The sequence below is a fragment of the Cupressus sempervirens genome, chromosome 5 (genome assembly GCF_028749045.1).
Source record: "Cupressus sempervirens isolate cs-2001-9-10 chromosome 5, ASM2874904v1, whole genome shotgun sequence".
Lineage (NCBI taxonomy): Eukaryota > Viridiplantae > Streptophyta > Pinopsida > Cupressales > Cupressaceae > Cupressus > Cupressus sempervirens.
Genome location: NC_143122.1, coordinates 889,586,949 through 889,607,489, shown reverse-complemented (window position 1 = coordinate 889,607,489; position 20,541 = coordinate 889,586,949). Strand labels below are relative to the sequence as shown.

At 35.2% G+C, this 20,541-nt stretch overlaps 1 pseudogene; it reads right to left on the bottom strand.

Moving 5' to 3' along the window:
* LOC149558779 (U3 snoRNP-associated protein-like EMB2271) overlaps positions 1–20,541 on the bottom strand; it is a 51,119-nt pseudogene that overhangs the window by 17,552 nt on the left and 13,026 nt on the right.

Sequence of the window (20,541 nt, the reverse complement as noted above, 5' to 3'; positions counted from 1 at the left end):
CTCATATGAATGATGTGTATATTTGCAAATTTCAACATATATTTTAAATTTTTTCTATATATATATATATATATATATATATAGCTGTCCCCGTTTGCCATCCCCCCCATCCCCAAAATCACCATAAAAATTTGCCGTCCTGAAAACCCATCCTGCCATCGAACACCGTCCCCGTACAGGAAACTTAGGGGAACATAGTATAAATCATATGTTCTTTGCATGTCCTATTGTAATGAAGGATATTATCGGAGATCAATAGAAACCTCCTTAGTTGTTTCCTCAATATATTATTCGTGCACAATTCAAATGTTGCAGGGGCATTGGTCAAGCCAAAGGGTAGGACCAAAAATTCAAGTGTCCAACCTAAAAGTCGTCTCGGGAATATCTTCTTTTCTCATTTTTATTTGATGGTACCTAGACCTTAAATCGATCTTGGAAAAATATTTTGATTTTTTTAATTCATTAATTAATCTGTTAATTCTTGGGATAAAGTAGGGGAGTTTTTCTTGTCTTTTTGTTTTAACACCCTTTTATTTATGCACATCTTCATAGTGCCATTGACTTTCTCAACTAGCACCAGGATGGATGCAAAAGGTTCAAATCTTCTCTTTGGGGGTAGTCCTAGAGGAATATCACCAAATACCTTCCTATGTTCTTTTTACATGGGTTGGATATCAATGTGAACTATCTTCCCTTGGGAAAAAGTCTTGTTAATAGTCATACATTGCACAAACCATGTTAATAGTCCCTCACTGGATTTGCGACATGGTTTAACAACCTCATGTGTCTTCAATAAGTCTAGTAGTTTGTATCAGGCATTGACAAGTTGATCACTTGGTGCAACGGCACCCCTAGCAGTTAACAAGTGATATCAGAACTTGGTCACAAGTTTGAATCCTTGCAGGTCGCAATGAGCAATGTTGGGAGGGGGATTACTAGCAATTGCATACATGTGCTTGCAACGATAATTTGATAGGTGCTCAATAATAAAATTATTTTTTAAAACACAATCTTACGTGAACAAATTAGATTATTAATAATTTTTAATTTAAATAACATAACATTTTACTAAAATCTTTTAAATAGATAAATAATTATTATTTATTTAAATTCAATTTATCAAATATGAAGGCAAGAGCCTACAACATAACGGTCAATTGTGAGCCTCTTAATTGGGAGGTTTTGGGTTCAAATCTACTCAAGCTTAACTAATAATAAAAAATCTTTAACCACAAATAATAATAATTAACCGATAAATTTTTTGTAATCAAATATGAAAAAAAATTAAAATTAAAAAAAATAAAAAAATCTATTATGAAAAATTAATAAGAGAAATAAAAAAATAATAATATGAAAAACTAACATCTCTAACAAATATTCTATTGACTAAATAAAATATAGAAACTAAAAAAACTACACTAATATAAATATAATTTAAAAACTAAAATCAAAATCAATTTTAAAAATCAAAAGCTAAATAAATAGAGATCACAACATGAGCTAATGTGGAGATCACAAGTAATTATTTTTAAAATAAATAGGAAAAGAAAAACAATAGTTAAAAATGGAGATTTAAAATATAATCTTCTGTGAACAAATTAGATTATTAATAATTTTCAATTTAAATAACATAATATTTATTAAAAATCTTTTAAATAGATTAATAAATATTATTTATTTAAATTCAATTTATCAAATATGAAAAAAAATCATTTAAAAAAACCCCTTCAAAAAATCTATTATGAAAAATTAATAAAAGGAATACAAAAAAATAATATGAAAAAATAGCAACATCTCTAACAAATATTTTATTGACTAAATAAATTATAGAAACTTAAAAATAATATTTAAAGAAAAAAATAAACTAATATAAAAAAATAATAATAATAATTTAAAAGCTAAAACCGAAATCAATTTTGAAAATCAAAAGTTAAATACATAGAGATCACAACATGAGCTAATGTGAGATCACAAGTAATTTTTTTTTTTAAATATATAGAAAAAGAAAAATGATATTTAAAAGTGGATACAACAACTAATAGATATCTAAACAAGAGTAAAAAGTGGAGTGAGATAAAAACTGATCGGTAAATAATTAACGGGAAATATCTACAATTTTTCGGCTAAACTGATAACTTTTTAGTCAAAAATTTAATTTCTGGGAACAAAGTTCCCACAAATAGCCTATCAGCTAAATTAGCAATAGGCCAACATCCCTCACTGGATTCGCGACATGGTTTGACTGACTTATGTGTCTTTTATAAGTCTAGTGGTTGTATCAGGTATACATAGGTCGATCTTTTGGTACAACCCTAGTGGTTAACAAACCACTCTTCTTCCTTTGAGATGAGACTACTTTTGGTAACTACTACTCCATTATGTTGGAAACAAATCTCCAAATTTGGAAGGTCAAAAATGAAACATCCCAAGGAGTGTATCCGAGTACCCAATCTGTCATTGGCATCTAATGTTACACGGAAATCCTCTTTGATGGGGTGTTTTCCTAGGGTAATTTCTAGTCAGGGAATTATCTTGGTAAGTTGACCCATTGTAAAATCATTGAAGTCCTTATCTCCAATTTCAATTTTGCAACTAAATCTTTATTGATCAGGTTGTAGAATGCCCCACTATCCAAGATCTGGAGGCTTGTGAGATGGTGGCTAAGTTCCCATGATCTTCCCTTCTTCACCCCATCTTCATTTGCTAGGGTCTTCTTTCCCTCCTTTCTATGTTACTTTGCCAGATAATGCTTCCATATAGCATGCTTGACTTTCCTTTCCACACATGTGCCTAGTATCGATTCTTATTGGTAGCTAAACACAAATTTTGATCTTCTCATTGTCTTTTACAAATGTATCCTACTTCCCTTTCTTCCTTGCACTTAAAACACAATTTGTTTTTCATAGACTCTTTCCTTTCTTTGTAAGGCATCAATGTTTTTTCCATTTGTCTTTATAAAAACTAAAAGGTTTAGGAGATTTTGAGTCTTTGTATGGTTCTTGTCCTTTGTAAGCATGATGACTACATTAAGTTCTTTTTGAATAGCATAGTTAACAGGTGTAGGCTTAACTGCACTTACCAAGCTCCGAATACAATCTTTTAACTTTGGACAAATAGCTAGGTCAGTCTTCTATGAGATACTTTTGGTACTATTATCAAAAGGCACAAAGAAGGGTTGTGACCCAATTCTTATGAAAGGAGGTGACTCTTTCACCAATGAAGTATAAATGAGAAATTGTTTCAAGCATTCAATGTTCGATCATTAGAACAAAATAAAATAATTTAAAAGCTAAAACCAAAATCAATTTTGAGAATCAAAAATTAAATAAATAGAGATCACAACATGAACTAATATGAGATCACAAGTAATAGTTTTTTTTTTTAAATATATAGAAAAAGAAAAACAATATTTAAAAGTGGATATAACAACTAATAAATATCAAAACAAGAGTTAAAAGTGGAGTGAGATAAAAATTGGTCGATAATAATTAATGGGAAAGATTTACAATTTTTCGGCCAAACTGACAACTTTTTCGTCAAAAATTTAATTTCTGGGAACAAAGTTCCCACAAATAGCCTATCGGCTAAGTTAGCAATAGGCCAACATCCCTCACTGGATTCGCAACATGGTTTAACTGACTCATGTGTCTTCTATAAGTCTAGTGGTTGTATCGGGTATTCGCAGGTCGACCTTTTGGTACAACCCTAGTGGTTAAAAAACCACTGTTCTTCATTTGAGATGAGACTACTTTTGGTGATCTATCAAGTAACCCTCTCAAAGTGACTACTACTCCATTATGTTGGAAAAATATCTCCAAATTTGGAAGGTCAAAAATGAAGCATCCCAAGGAGCGTATCCGAGTACCCAATCTCTCACTGGCATCTAATGTTACATGGAAATCCTCTTCGCTAGGGTGTTTCCCTGGAGTAATTTCTACTCAGGGAATTATCTTGGTAAATTGACCCATTGTAAAACCATTGAAGTCCTTAATCTCCAATTTCAATTTTGCAACTAAGTCTTTGTTGATCAAGTTGTAGAATGCCCCACTACCCAAGATCTGGAGGCTTGTGAGATGGTGGCTAAGTTCCCATGATCTTCCCTTCTTCACCCCATCTTCATTTGCTAGGGTTTTCTTTCCCTCCTTTCTATACTACTTTGCTAGATAATGCTTCCATACAGCATGCTCGACTTTCCTTTCCACACGTGCCTAGTATCAATTGTTATTGGTAGCTAAAATACAAATTTTGGTCTTCGCATTGTCTTTTACAAATATATCCTATTCCCTTTCTTCCTTGCACTTAAAACACAATTTGTTTTTCATAGACTCTTTCCTTTCTTTGTAAGGCATCAATGGTTTTTTCATTTGTCTTTATAAAAACTAAAAGGCTTAGGAGATTTTGAGTCTTTGTACAGTTCTTGTCCTTCGTAAGCATGATGACTACATTAAGTTCTTTTTGAATTGCATCGTTAACAGGTGTAGGGTTGAGTGCACTTACCAAGCCCCAAATACAATCTTCTAACCTTGGATAAATAGCTAGGTCAGTTTTCTATTAGATACTTTTGGTACTATTATCAAAAGGCACAAAGAAGGGTTGTGACCCAATTCTTATGAAAGGAGGTGACTCTTTCACCAATGAAGTATAAATGAGAAATCATTTCGAGCATTCAATGTTCAATCATCACTCCAAAATCCAACAAAACAAATCCTCCATTCATCCATCAATCAACAATCCCTAAAGAAATCAAGCAAACAAACAATCAGTTAGGTCAATCAAATCATCATCAATCATCACTTCATCTTGTGAATAAGATAAAAACAATCCAGCAATCAACCATCACTTTACTAAATCAACAATCTTAGATCATCATCCACCAATACCTCAAATCAACAAATCAAAGGAATTCATTCAATCAATCATCATAGACATCAATTTGGAAATACAAATAGAGAGCAGCAACTTGTGTGTGTGTGTGCGTGCATAGGGGTGTGTGAGTGTGTGTGTGTGTACTTGTTACATCTGTTTGAGAATAAATCTATTAATTCATCAAGAGATATTTTGCTGGCAATGATAAAGAAATTTCCTTTAGGAACATATTTTGAAGTTCATGAGACCCAAGCATGCCCACCAAGATGACTGTTATGCTTGTAGGCCAGAGGCATTAAGTGCCCCTAAGTTTGAGGCCCCATCAAGTATGCCACTCTAAGATGGTTGGAGCCATTCTCATGGGTTGAGGCGAGTTGCATGCCCCTAAGTCAGAACAAGGACAGCAACCTCCAGGGTGGACTGAGGGATGGAGGAGACCTTACGCTTGTCATACATATGGACCAAGGGCATTGAGTGCCCTTGGGCTTGAGAGTCTTATCAAGTAGGCCACCTGGGATGGATGGATGTGAGCTGCGCGCATGCTCTCAGAATACAAAAACAATTATCCTTGGGATTGCAGTATGCAAGCTATTCCTAATACATTCCTAATATGATTAAATATTGGAATATAATTGCTCAAAATGAAATTGATGTGGAATTAGATATTAATATGGATTTATGTAATTAAAAAGCTATTATGGATTATTAATATTTATTGTAGTAATATAAGTTTCTAGTGACTATTGACAAGTGCAGATCCTAAACCAAAAATAATTCCAATTAGGATCTTTAGAGTGGTCAACTTTATTACAAGTTTATGTCACTGAGCATTATGCATTCTCATCTTGAAGTTGATTTTTTATTTTTGGGCTTAATCCAAGTAAATCCCAAAAGGGACAGACATCACATGTTCACCTAAACGTGTAGGTCGACTTGCATTTACCTTGGATATCTGCATGTCCATAAGATATCTAGTGTTGTTGTTGCTCAAGAAAGGTATAAAAATGGTCCAACATTGCATTCAAAATTTTAATCAATTGAGAAAGGTTCATAAAAATACCAAATAACAAGTTGTGCAAACAATTATGAATTTGTGTTCACAAAAAAGGTTATTTATCATTCACGGTCATCCAATACTTGAGCTTAATGAAATGGTAAATCAAGATAAAAGGTATATGGGTACGTGAATCTTTATCAGAAAAGAAACCTTGAGCTAGGGAGATAGAGGCATGATGCACATTTAATCTAGCAATTAAACAAATAGACTACCCCTTATAAATCAATGTTTCAGCAGTAGGAGAATAGGAAGTATTAGGTGCAACCACATAAATGCAAGACCACGTTTATCATTAAAGAAGAATGCTCCTACCAAAAAAATGCAATGTCAATGCATGTATGTTAGAAATTTTGGCATTCTTCTAGATTGTTGAATATTAGAAGTTAGAACAAAAACAGACAAGAATTCAACCTTGAGCTGTTGTTGCCCACCATAGAAACAACAAATAAAAACCTTCAATATAAGCTGAAAATAAAAAATACAATGGTTTTGAATCATACTGAACTCAGATTGCGTATAAAAATAAAAAGCGTACCTGCCCAACTCCAGCAATAAGAAATCGTCCAGACTGTGCAAACGTAAGTGAATTAACAAATCCGGTCTGTTTTCCACATAGCACAACAAGGCATCTATTCAGATAACTGACATAACATGAACATAGGCTTAATATTTGAAACAAAATAAAGTATAGCCTCAGAGCATATGAAATGCACAAAACAAGAAATATAGCATAAAACATAATACTAATGGAATCGTGATTGTGTACCAGCCTGAAGACCCAAAAATTTAAAATAAGAATATAATTAAATATCAATCTGAGAGAGAGAGAGAGAGAGAGAGAGAGAGAGAGAGAGAGAGAGAGAGAGAGAGAGAGAGAGAGAGAGAGAGAGAGAGAGAGAGAGAGAGAGAGATAAAAAGACGATGGAGCGGAAAAATGCAGAGAAATGACAAAAAGATTGGGAGCACAAAAAAATGGAGCAATAATGCAGAATAATATATCAATTGAAGGAAAGTCTCAGGAGGCAAGAAGAGGAAGGGCAAGAGGTGAAAGTCCAAAATCTGCAAAAGGCTTCTTCCAAGTTGAGTGTGAATCAAAGATTCAAAAAAAATCAATAAGGGACACCTTGGCTAATGGATCGAGCTGGATTCTACATCAAGGATTAGGAGCCAAACTTTGACCCTTCTAACCACAATGTTTTGAATACACAATTGTGGATTAGAATGTATAACCGAACTCTAAAACTGGAGCTCTTTGCTCCTGGTAGGACTAGACAATTACCTATACACTTTCATAATGGCTGATAAAATAAAATCATAAAATGATTTTGGTTATATGTGCACATTTGTGCCTTCCTAAGCCTACCACACAATGCCATATTCAATTGGAATCCGGACCTAAGAAAGGAGCTGAATACAAAAGGATGAAGTCAAGGGTTGTCAGAGTTCTACCCTAACTGCTCAAAATGTGGTCAAATCAAAGAGAATTGCTAAAGAATTCAAAACAACTGCTAGCCTTGGAAGAACCGAGTCTCTCGAGAAATAAGAAACAAAATCAAACCCCAAAACCTGGCAATAATTAGGTAGAAATGGAGATTTGCAAATAATATTGCATACAAATCATACTTTGTTAGGGGGATATTTGGATATATAAGGACAATCTACCTTTGATATCACCTTGAATCTTTTTGGAGGTGCAAAAAAAGTAGGGGAATATTCACCCCTAGGGAGAAATGAGAAAAGGACAAGGAATCGATCAGCAAACAGCCCACCCAATTCCAAATGAAAGATAAGCGGATGCAATACAAGGAGAAGAATAGGAACAAGTGCAACAAGAGATCCTCAATTATCAAACATGAAATCACTTGGAAAGAACGACACTAGTGATGAGTAAAATTAGTAGTATTACCTATATCTTTGCTCAAATTGAATATTTTTCTTGATCAAATGTATATGGCCCAACTATATGCACTAATAAAAAGAGTTCGGGAACAAATTATCATCTTTATTGATACCATTCATGTAATGTCCCCTTTCAGAACTAATATTATATCAAATCGAATATTTTTCCACAATTAAAAAAGGATTCGAGAAAATAATTATCATATTTATTGATACTATTCACGTGATGTCCTTTTTCAGAATAACTTATAGTTTGCTCTGAATTCACAAATCCAAAATGAAGCAAGAGCAAAAATGCAGTTAGAGTTGTAATTCTTAGCAGTTAGAGTCGCAATTCTTACTTAAATAAGATGAAATAAGTTGTATGAATATCGAAAGTCCAATTTTTCATATCAGCTTGATCTCTTAAATCAATCTCCTTTATCAAATGTTATTCTTCTACTCAGTCTACTCTCAAAATCTGCATAACACTCTTTTACTGTTATTCCTCCATTTTGGCTTGGAATGATAACTCTTGTATACTTTATTGGTAAAAGGGTCACCACATTTCATTAGAATTGAGTCAACACTTATCAATGCTGCCTTTGAGAATAATATAATATTCCCCAAATTGCTCTCCCTAAATGTCCTCAAATGAAACACTTGCCCCTTCATATCTTGCAATGTGAGCTTGAACCACACCTCTTCATCGTGGCTCCCTTTGCAAAGGTTTACCCCTCTTTGGATGAGACAACCCTTAATAATTATGCCTTTGGAAAGAGTCACAACCCTTGAAAATTGGCCCTCTTTCAAAGAGTAACAAACCTCCAAAATCACCACGTTTTCAAAGAGTCACAACCCTTCAAGACTTTTGACACTTGAAGGAATCACTTCCTTATTTTCTTCTCATTTCTATTTATCCTCTTCAATTAATCTTCCTTGCTTCACACCTTCCATTTTATACTCTCTCCCCCTTTCAAATGAAGTTCTCCTCCCACTATATATCACATGTTTGATCGAGTTGCACCTTTTCATTTCATGCCTTTTGACCCTTCACCAACTTAACTAAAATTAATTATATTATATATTAATATTTATTTTATTACTTTATATTTTATTTTTATCCTTTTATATTTTGATTTAATTATGTTAAATCCTATTTCAAAAAGGGGACATTACATGCCCTTCCCAAATTTGCTCATCCTCAAGCAATGATTAAATGATCATGGAATCTCATCCATATCCACCTTCCACTGCACAATTATTATCATATGTGTTCTCTCCCTTATTTTGAAAGTGAATTATGATCAATAGTAGAAACTTGACAAAGCTTGAGAGAATTTTTTCTCTCTTCTTCTAGAAAAAAGATCAAGCCCATCTCATAATGGTGTCAATTGAATTTGCAAATGCCAATGTTCGCATGATAGCATACCACAAATTCATATCTTTTTGTTCACTCTTAGTTATTCTCTTCTTCTAGATCAACTAAAAACATAAAGCAAAGCATGGATCGTACACTTGAAAACATGATGCATACACATGAATGCGTGAAAACATGGAGCATTCACAAAGAAAACAAGTGAATATATCGAAACACAAAGCATAACATTAAAACACAAAACATACACATAAAAAAAATGGAGGGAACACATGAATATAATGTAGCCAAAGTTAACTTGGTCCACAAAATAGGTAGGAAAGTCCAACCAAGACCAGAACCATCTCTTAGGGTAATCAATTCACCACTTAGGCCACATGAGGCAATAACATAAAATCGGGACCAAAACCATCCCTTGGGGTAATCAATTCATCATTTGGCCCACAGGAGGCAAGGACGCCCAACCAGAACCAAATCCATCCCTTAGGGTAATTAATTTATCATTTAAGTTTTTAACCCACAAGAGGCAAGAATATTCAATCAAGACTAGATCCATCTTGTAATGTCCCTATCATAGATCACCACAAGTTGCAGAGAACATTAGCCTATCAATTAATATAACAACCCTTCATCATTTATGCCCTTTAAAAGAGTCACAACCCTTCATAATTGGCCTCTTTGAAAGAGTCACAAGCCTTCGTAATTAGTACCTTTTCAAAGAGTCCCAACCCTTCAAAACTTTTGCCCTTTGAAGGAGTCACATCCTTATCTTTTAATTTCCTTTTTTTTCTTCTATTAATTCTTCCTTTCTTCATACCTTTCCCTTTTTACTCCTTTCTCTCCCCTTTCTAATGAAGTTCTCTTCTCTATTTATATATGTCATGTTTGAAGGAGTCACAACTTTTCATTTAATGCCTTTTGAACCTTTATTGACTTAATTTTGTATTGTTATATTTTAATATTATTAAATTTTTATATATAAATTATTTTTTGTTCTCTTATAATTTTATTTTATTATTACTTATTATTAGGTCCTATTTCAAAAAGGGGACATTAGAATTCAACAAAAATATATTATTAATGAGATAATTTAGCGGTTGTTAAGAAGGTGAAGCAATCATAACTGGACTTTATATTTTTTGTAAATGGAGCAAGTTTACCAAACACTAAACTAAAAGACGCACCCTTAACTTGGATAAATCGTCATTTGAGTTTTTTTAATATAACTAAAGATACTAGATCAGTAGCAACTGGAAATCTTTCCCACTTGTGCATAAAGTATGCTTGTTATTCTTGGATCTGACCACTTCTCAATTTAGCTACTACACAAAGAAGATCAAAACCTAGATCAATGCCCGTTTGAATTAGAAAATATGTGGCTCAAAGATCCAAATTTCAATTCCAATATGGAATAACAACGAGCTGACGCTAAGTCACAAGGTTCTACTTTGGGTTTGTAATAATAAAACTAAGATTATGCAAGGGTACAAATTTGAAAAAACAAAATCAACATTACAATCGCCTTATATAAATTTAATTATTTTGAAGTAATATATCCACAAAATTATCAAAATAGTTTAACATTACCTATAAGAGTTTCTGGATTAAATTGTGTCGAATAATTTTGCATCAATGTTCCAAATCACACTCAATTATCCATCATCAAGATGAAAATAAGAAAGCATAAGAAAAATAGGATAAAGTTACAAACCTAAACAAGTGAAATAGAGTGGGAGAGGTGGAAAAATACAATTGTAGAGAACTTGTGATGTAGGAGCATCCTGGGTTTCTTTATAATCCTGTACATTAGTTCATTCTGCCTAGTTCCAATTGGGCCGACTTCGCTCACATTTAATTTTGGTATAGTCAAATTATATTTGATGAGGGCCGACTTGTGGTTTCTCCATGTTCTAGAATTATCCGTAAGCCATTTTGGCAAGTATAAGTAGGGTGTTTAGGTTTAGGGTTAAGGTAGACTTTTGGGGAGAGTTCAATAGAAAAGAGATATGTGGATTTAAAAAGCTGATTTGAAGATCTGGAAGTTGTACATTTGTAATTGGTCGTAACCCAAAAGGCCTTACAGCTGGGCATGTATGCTGAATATTTGATGAATCAATAAATATATCCTTGTTCTCCCTCTCCTTGGTGCTGTTCCTCGTGTTTGCTTCCGTTGTGTTAACTCTTGTAGGGTGGTTTTGATAGCTAGGTGTGCCTTTAGCCCTAGTTATTCATCCCTTTCCTGCATCAGTTGGTATCAGAGCCCAAAGTTCATCCTTGTGGAGATTGGATCGTGTAGAACCCTGATTTGGATCTGGTTGTAGGGTGGCAGATCTGTGGATTTGACCTATAACTTGCAGAGGGTTACGATCTTGCAGGAACCTAATTTGTAAAGATGGTTCGTGGTAGAGGAAATAATGTTGATAACGCTATATTGGATCAGTTAAAACAAATTGCACCCAGATTAGATGATGTGGAGACAGCTCGGAAGAGAGGAGCGCATCTTGAAGATGTAAGTGATGATGAAGCAGCAACACCAGACCATAATCCAGAACCTGAAGAAGATCGAGATGAGGAAAGATTGTTGCGATTATTGTCTAGGGCAAATTCAAAGCCTGCTGTAGAAGTTGTCCCTTATGATGGGAAATTGGATACAAATACTGTGCTAGATTGGATCTCTGATATGGAGAAGTTCTTTTGGTATGAAAACACTCCTGATAACAGAAAGGTGAAGATTGCAGTCACTAGGCTGAAAGGTCATGCATCATTATGGTGGGAGCACTTGCAAACTAATAGACAAAGGAGAGGAAAGGAGAAGATAAGAACTTGGCCAAAGATGGTGAACAAGGTAAAGAACAAATCCCTTTCTGCTGATTACCAAGTTAGCTTATTGAGAAAGATGCAAAATTTGAAACAAAGGGACATGACTGTGAAAGAATATACCGAGGAATTCTATAGATTGGACATCAGATCTGGACATGTGGATGATGATGTTGAAAAAATTGCAAGGTACATTAATGGATTGAGACTCTGTATCACATGAAAAGTTCTAGTAACACTATGAGGTGTTCAAGTCATTTCAGATTGATAGGTCTAGAAAATGTGTAACTGCTATTGAAAACATCCCCAAATCCATCATAAGCCTCCATGCATGATACAAGTATTATGGTGAATGGTCATATCCCCCCCATAATATTGATGTAGCCCCTCTATCATATGGTGCGATAGTGAACATTGTTCCAAATATGCAGATTTTTCCAAATTTGACTTTATGTTAGATATATTCTAGAAGTGTTTAATGATATTTGTCTCTTCTGAAGATGAACATGATTGTTACCATCCCTATTAACAAAACATTGTTCAACTGGATCACGTATTTCCTATCTCAGCTACCGCTGTGATGACCCCTTCCTTTTGGTAAGTTTTCTCTCAATTTGTTTAGGGTGATAATATAATTATCTTATTTTGACAATAGACGTTACACTCTTACACTCTTACTCATTGAATCAACATTCCCATTTCATACTTCCTTATCACTAAAATTATGCTATCAATTTCTTATACAACTGGAGACCATATTTTTGTTATGATGACATTTCCAAACCATTTTCTTCACAATAATCAATGTCCTCAAATATGATTGCTGTCTAGTTCGATCTTGGTTATTGACTTATCATAGATTGGGATGATACAATTGCAGTCTTTAATAGTGCCTTGTGTTAATTTGGATCAGTTTGGATTTTTCATTAAACTCCTCAACTAAGTAAGAAATGGACCGACTTCCTATGAGACCCCCATCATTGTTTGTTTATATGTGGCAAAAATACTGACCGTATGTTCTAAGTGATGAATCGATTCCCTTTTCTCCAATTCGGTGATTATATCAATAATAAGCATCACAAAATTCTTCTGTGTCTTCACCTTTCAGCAAATACCCAAAATAGTTGATTTAATATTATTCCTTGGGTCGATACTTATGCTTTGTTAGCATGTTATTTGTATATAATGATCATCAGTAGTTTCTGACATATGCTGAATAGACACAAAGTCTGAATCTTCATTTGTACCATTGACTATGCATTCTTCCATGTGTATTCCCTGGTTGGATATTCATTGTCTGATTATATTCCAATCATATTAAATATTATTCGATTTATAAATTGCAATCCCTCTTTTTCCATCATAGTCATCTGGGACTAATGAATTTACCCTAGAGTTGAATTTCTGTATGATAGCTGAAAGAGAAACTGAGATTTTTTATGATATATAATTGTGAGGTTCTATACTGGTCGCTGATTCCGACTGGACCTGACTTATGTGATTCCTTCCTTCTTGATTATTTCTATCAATCATTTTTATTCATTGATTGAGGTGTCATCCTAAGCTATAGAAAACTGGATAATATATATTGATGTCTGAATTGAGTCTAATCATTGATGCTTATAGTACCAACACTGCCAATAGAGAATATTGCTGGAGCATTCGAATGAATCTCTGAGATAACTTCTATTAATATTCATCTTCCTTTATAGTTCAGCAATGGTAGGTTTTTGTGTGAAGAGAATTTGTTCAATTCTAGTTTCTGCACTGTGTATTTAAAATATGGTCTGTAGAACAAGTCTTCAAATGATAGTAGACCTGATTCTCTTCCATAGTGTGGATGCTCAATAATAGGTATCAATGTAAGTCTTGTTTGATGAGTCAATCCTTATATTCCATTGACTCGAGTATACGTGGTAGTAGGTTATTTGTGATACCTTATCTTCTTTCATTCCCATAGCTGAGATGAAGTTTGTTTTGCCTGCAGATACCTTTCATTTTTGTTGTTTGATAATCCTCTATGCACTATACATATATAATCTTTATTATATCGACATTGTATCTTATGATTAAATCAATCCAACTATAGCTATAATCTTAACAATATGCACTCAAATACAAGGAAAGTTTTACATCAGAAGTTAAAAAGGCAGAAAAGCAAGCCCTTAATGTAACATATATTTGCAATATGCAATAGTGCAAGACAATCATCTTTTAATGAGTCTAATTAGATAACCTTAGCATTTATCTTCAATTAACTTCAGCAATATGAACTTCCCACTAAAAATATGCTCACTGGTGCTATTTAAATTTTAATTAGGCCTTTTCTCATCTGACATTGACTTCAGAACAGAAAAAGGTGATCTCATTTCTTACCAAAGGTATATCATGCACAACTTTAAGGCTTTTACTGCTGTTCTCAATAGCCCACAATCGCACAATTCCATCACCAGCCCCTGATGCAGCAAGATCACTCCCTCTACACACTGCAAGAGCTCCAACCTAGGACTCTATAGAAGAGCTACTTCCCATTTTATGTGTTACGTTACCATTTCCTGCATCCAAGCAAAAAATTCAACACAATGTTTTAAACACATAAACTAGAGAAGAAAAGAAAGAGAAACAAATGAACCAAAACAAAAGCGTGTTAAAAACATAGACATCCAAAAAGCAGTAACAAGGTCCAAGCTTGCAGGTTGTGTAATGTCTCCATTTTGGGTTTTTTTTACAATGCAATTGGTGTTGGCTTTGCAGGTTAGTGTCAGCCTGATCAGAGGAATAATTTGCCAATGAGCTTAGATGGTTTAAAGGAGTCATTAGTACTTTCACATGTTATTTACAACTTCTGGTTGTTAATGTTTTCGAACCAGAATACAGGAATGCGATAACAAATGACACAATAAGTTATCCTGAGAAAACCCTCCTACTCAGGGGTGGAAAATCCAGCCCCACAAAATATAGACCCTTTAATAGAAAGCTAAAACAAATACACAGGACTCTTAAACTTCTGATTATCAATACCAAACAATCGATCAGTCAGTAGTATACGAAGTTCAATCACTTCAACTATGCAGATACAGAATATAAAATTTCTTCAAGTATCTCATAGATACAGACAATAATGAGATTAACTAACTCACTCAAATCTGGTTTATCACAGATCACATACATACAAATACAATATCATAAGATGCACTTGATACAGAAGATTTACTCATATTTCAGAACGGTAAATATCTATGCAGCAAAATGATCAAACACCCAATACTCCCTCTCAACCCAATTTCTCTCCAACTGAACAGTATAATAAAGGCCTTTGTCTTGATAAAAGAACAAAAACATTGCCATTACAAATGTTGAATCATCAGCAATTAAAAAAGAGTGTTGATTGGAAACTCCAGCGATTCCTTATTCCAGGTGAGCTGAAAACAAGAAGCCCAACAAACTCTGCATGGAATATGAATGATGGGTGGTGACAGTTACCAAAGTATGTAGGGCATAATAAAGCAATAATGAGATTAAAGATAACCAGTAGTGGGTTTGGGGTAGTTAGGAAGCAAGGGGTTGCATCTGTTGGTCTCCTTAACCAACCGAGCACTATTTAAGAACATTGGAACATGAATGATGCACTGTTGGTTCTTGGTAATAAATAACGAATACTATTTCCCTCGTGAATATCAGGTACAGTTGCCATTGGTAATAATTGCCTACAGATTGGTATTGGTAACATCCAATACATGTTTGATCTATCCTGTACTAAAACCCCTCTACATTTTGGCATCGTTGCCTAAGTTTGAACCTGGAGGTCCTACTATAGGCAGATGGAATAATTGGCAGGCCATTACTAGCACAAGTACAAGTCGTAAATAGCCACAAGGAAGGAATAGAAGGACTAGGTGACGAGGGTTGGTAGAAACGAGGGAAGTCTTGGTTGTCAATACATGCAAGAGGGAATCAGCAGGAAGCAGTTGCTCAAAACATGGTATAGAATGAGCTTTTGAGTACCGCCAGCCTTGTACAACTATGTGGGAAAACAACCCAAAGGCTAGAGACTTGGAGACTTGGTACGAGTGGGAACTTCATAAGCAATGATGTATCAGAGTACAAGAACAAGAGGTATGAGTACGAGAACTAGTAAGAGTACTAGAAATCTATCATGTATACAAAATCTCTCCTGTACAAAAAATCTGTCTTCTATGAGAAATCTGTCATGTACGCTGACGTACGAAGAATCTGTCATATGCAGAGTTTGAAGTACGAGTACGCCAACGCACTAGGAGGATCTTGACAAACACCAATAACCCAGAAAACAAATAGCGGAAGAGATAGAATGGCTACAAGAAAGCAAAAACTCCCTAAATTTACGGCAGAAGGAACCGAGGATCCGACATGGCATTGTAGAATTTGTATTACCATATGGCAAGCGAATGGGGAGAATGACATCGATAAATGGTTAAAGGCATTTCTTGCCACCCTAAGAGGTATGGCTATTGATTGGTATGCAGACTTGGAGGTTGGGAAGAAGGCCACATGGAAGGATCTTCGCATAGCTTTCGAGGAAGAATTCAAACTCCTAAGGGATGATGATAAGATTGTAATAGAGATATACAACACGAGACAAGGGAAAAATATATTGGTAAGAGCAAATAGCAGGAGGCTGAAGGAGTTGATAGGGAAACTAGATTACAAACCTGCAAATGAGCTAAAGAAAAGGTGGTTTATTGAAGGGTTAACTCCCTTTCTAAGGGGTAAAATGAAAATTGTCCCACCATCATCATTTGCTTACACATGTACTCGGGCAATGGATATAGAAAGCGAAAGTAAAACGGCTAAAGGAAGGAGGCATGGGAGTGGAAGCGAGAGTTCCAAAGAAAGTGGGAACGAGTCTAAAACCATACAAGCATTACGAAAAGACACGATGAGGATGATGAAGGAACTAACTGGAAGCAAGGAGGAGAAAGGAGAAGGAGAAGAATTATGGTGCACACATTGTGAGAAGGAAGGACACATAAAGAACACTTGTCCCTAAAAGGCATTCTATGACATATGTCAGGTATTGGGCCACTCCAAGGATTGTCCTTGCAATTTAGAGGCACGCAATGCTCCGATATTTTTTACTCAAGGAGAACCATCCACACCTTCCTTCTACTCCTCCACACAACAAAAATATGGAAGCATCATCTAGAGGATACAACAGCAGGTCTAGCAACAACAACAATACTAATAACACACCAAGGAGCAGAGTCCGGTACGGCTCTAGGGGGCGGCCTATGATACAATGTAGGAGGTGTAATGAATGGGGACACTGTGTACATGACTGTCAAAGTGGTGGTGGATAGAGTGGAGGGATGCTTTGTAAGTGGTGCAGACCAAGCAACCACAAGGATGCCAACTGCACCAAATAGAAAAGTGTGAACATGCTTGAGGTGGCAAGGCCAAATGGGGAAGTATTGGCTATCACCTGGATGTGGGCGAGAAAATTTTCATATCCTTACATGAGTACAGATAAGAAGAGATTAGAAGAGGTGAGGAAGGAGATCTGAGACTTCATGGAGGAGGAAAAAGGAAATACTTCCAAATCTGCTTTCACTGAATCATTTTTGGAAAACATAATCATGAAGCAAGTCCTTGAGGCCACTGTACCAGTAAAGATTAGAGATATGTTAAAAACCCTACCACAATTGAAGGTGGCAATAACCCACAAAACCAGTACTAAGGAGGACCAATGAAGGAAGAAAAAGCAAGGAAGGACAACAACACTATGCTGACCATGGGGGAACATGAGGTATTTCAGCCAGATTGTAATATGTTGCAGGTACAAGCAATAGAATCTGAAGAAGAATAAGCAAGATGTAAATTGAAACTTTATAAAGAACGGAAAGGGGAATTGCCTACTTACTCCATAGACATAAAAGAAAGCTAGGGGGAGGTAATAAAAGGAGACATAATAAAAACATAAGAGAGGACTAAAGTGCAAATAATCAATTCAGAGAGGAAAAGGAAACCTAATATTTCCCCTTTACATAAAAGATGGAGGGGTGACTTTCAAGTAAGAATTGTCATATGCAGAAGGGTTAGTAGATTGGAGGGAATTGTCATAGCATGGGGAAGCACACGTAGGGAAGGATGCTTGCGTACGAAGAATACATCAAGAGGCTCACGTACACAGAAAGGAAGCAGATTGCATCTGAGAAGGGAAGCCAATCACCCACGTAGGAAGGATAAGAGGAGGTGGCAGCATGGGAGCAATAAGGAATGAAAAGAATGGCGTACGTAGTGAAGAAACAACAGACATACACAAAAGAGGAATAGGAAGTGTACACGGAAGACAAGCATGAAGAGGAGTAAGTGAGACAGGAAGCGCACGTGAGAAACAAGGGAATAAAAGGATACAGAGAGATGTACAAAGTGGAGTTGGTATAAGGAGGGAACAAGGTAGCGTATGGAGAATAGGAGTATGCAAAAAAATCAAAGTAAGACTACACATAGGAAGAAAGAGGAAAGACAACATACGAACTTCCATAGCCAACCAAGAGAGCTCCAGCACCGCAAAGAAAAGCTCATCAAAGAAGAGTCGGGAGGTGTATGTTCAAGAGTGGAGGAGGAAGTGGTACAGGTTGCAGAACTGAATGAAGGTAATATAAATATTATTTTGTGTAAGAGAAAAGACTCTTTAATGTCAAACAAACTTTGCAAATGATATCCTTAATACTGGGCAGTGATAGTAAGGAAGGACATCACTTCATCTTCTGTTGAATACATACTCTCAAAGTATGAACAAAGAACACAGCACAAATATCAGATATCATCTATGTTGAAGACAAGAACCAACAAAGAACAAGAAGTTGTAGAAATCATCAACACATGTGATCAAACCAAGAGAAGACGACTTCAGTACAGCAAGTGAAAATACTCTAAGAAATCTTAGCTGATCACACATGTGAGAATGATCTCTTACACAGCTACAAAACACTCACTTCTTCTTAGCAAGTGAGTGATGATTCAGGTGTCTTGCCATCTCTTAACAAGACTAGTATAAGAAGCTGCTACCAATAAGTGTCAATTAAAAATTCTCATCACAGATTTCCTCAACATAATATTGTCATCTCAGCATGACATTCACCATGGCTACTCCCAAAGGGTGAAAGATATGCACATGGCTTCTACCATGGCTACTCCCAGAGGATGGAACAAGGATTTTCACCTCAAACTTCTCTCATAAAGAAGCATGCATTAACTAAGAATTGCACCTCGAACTTCTCCTTCACGAAAAAGAACTCAGAATTGCACCTCGAACTTCTCCTTCACGAAAAAGAACTCATTAACAAAGGATTGCACCTCAAACTTCTCCCTCACAAGAGCTCATTAATGAGGGATTGCACCTCGAACTTCTCCCTCACGTAGAAGAACTCATTAACAAAAGAGTGCACCTCAAACTTTCCCCTCGTGGAGAAAAACTCATTAAAAACTCATTAACAACATGCATAAGAATCACTAAAGTTGAGACTCTCTCTCAACAAAGACTCCATCTGAACAAGGGCAGCATTCTCGCTGCTTTAATTATCATAATAAAAGCGTTGATTCCAGCGTTTGACCAGCCAAGGATCTTTTGTACTCGCACTACTACATGAGCTTGCTGATCTCTGCAAAGGACTTGGCACTCTCCCTCTATTGCACAAGCTCCCTTTAAATCTCATTTCTTACTCTTCAAAGAAACAAATCACAATGACAAACTCAATAGGTTCTTCTCTAAAAGGATGTGTCACCAATTCAGTTCCATGGCTGCAAGCATTCCCCATGTTCGTTTCTACAACCTACAAGAGCTTGAATATAATCTCTCATCTTGTTCCTTCTCATGTTGAATTTTGTTGCTGCAATAGAGATCTTTATCTCTCGAAATCTAGACGTTATTACCGTTATTGTCATCTTCAGCTGGAAAGGGCACTTAAGTTTAATTTGTAATATTAAATGTAAATGACGTGTCATTCACATGCATTGAGGCATGAATATTCAAAGAGATATAATTAATTATAGGAGTTGTGAGAATCTCAAGAGACCTTTGATTATAATGTGAAGAGTCTCTCCTATTGTTATATATTCGTCTCAAGCAAAGGATATTGTACACTTGAACATTTCATTATCAATAAAGATATATTTGTGTTATGTGGCTAGGTTTTCCCAAGATAATTCTGGTGTTCTTTTTTCAGTTTTCTCTCTTTCTTATTGCTGGTTATCTTTATGGATTTCTGAGCTCTAGTTTTAACATCTCAAACAATCCTAGAAGCATATTTAGAGAGATTAGTAGAAGTTCAAAGAATCAAACTATCCTAAAGAGAAATATACAGATCAATGCTAAAAGCATACACTATTCCTAGTGTTCTAAGATGAATTAATATTAACTACATAAAATTCATAATCAATATTCAAATGCATAACTCTTTATTGCCTAAATTTACTCACAGAATTATAGTGCACAAAAAAAGTGAAGAATTCGAACACCAGCACATCTGCTATTCTTGTAGACATGAATGCCAACCATATAAGC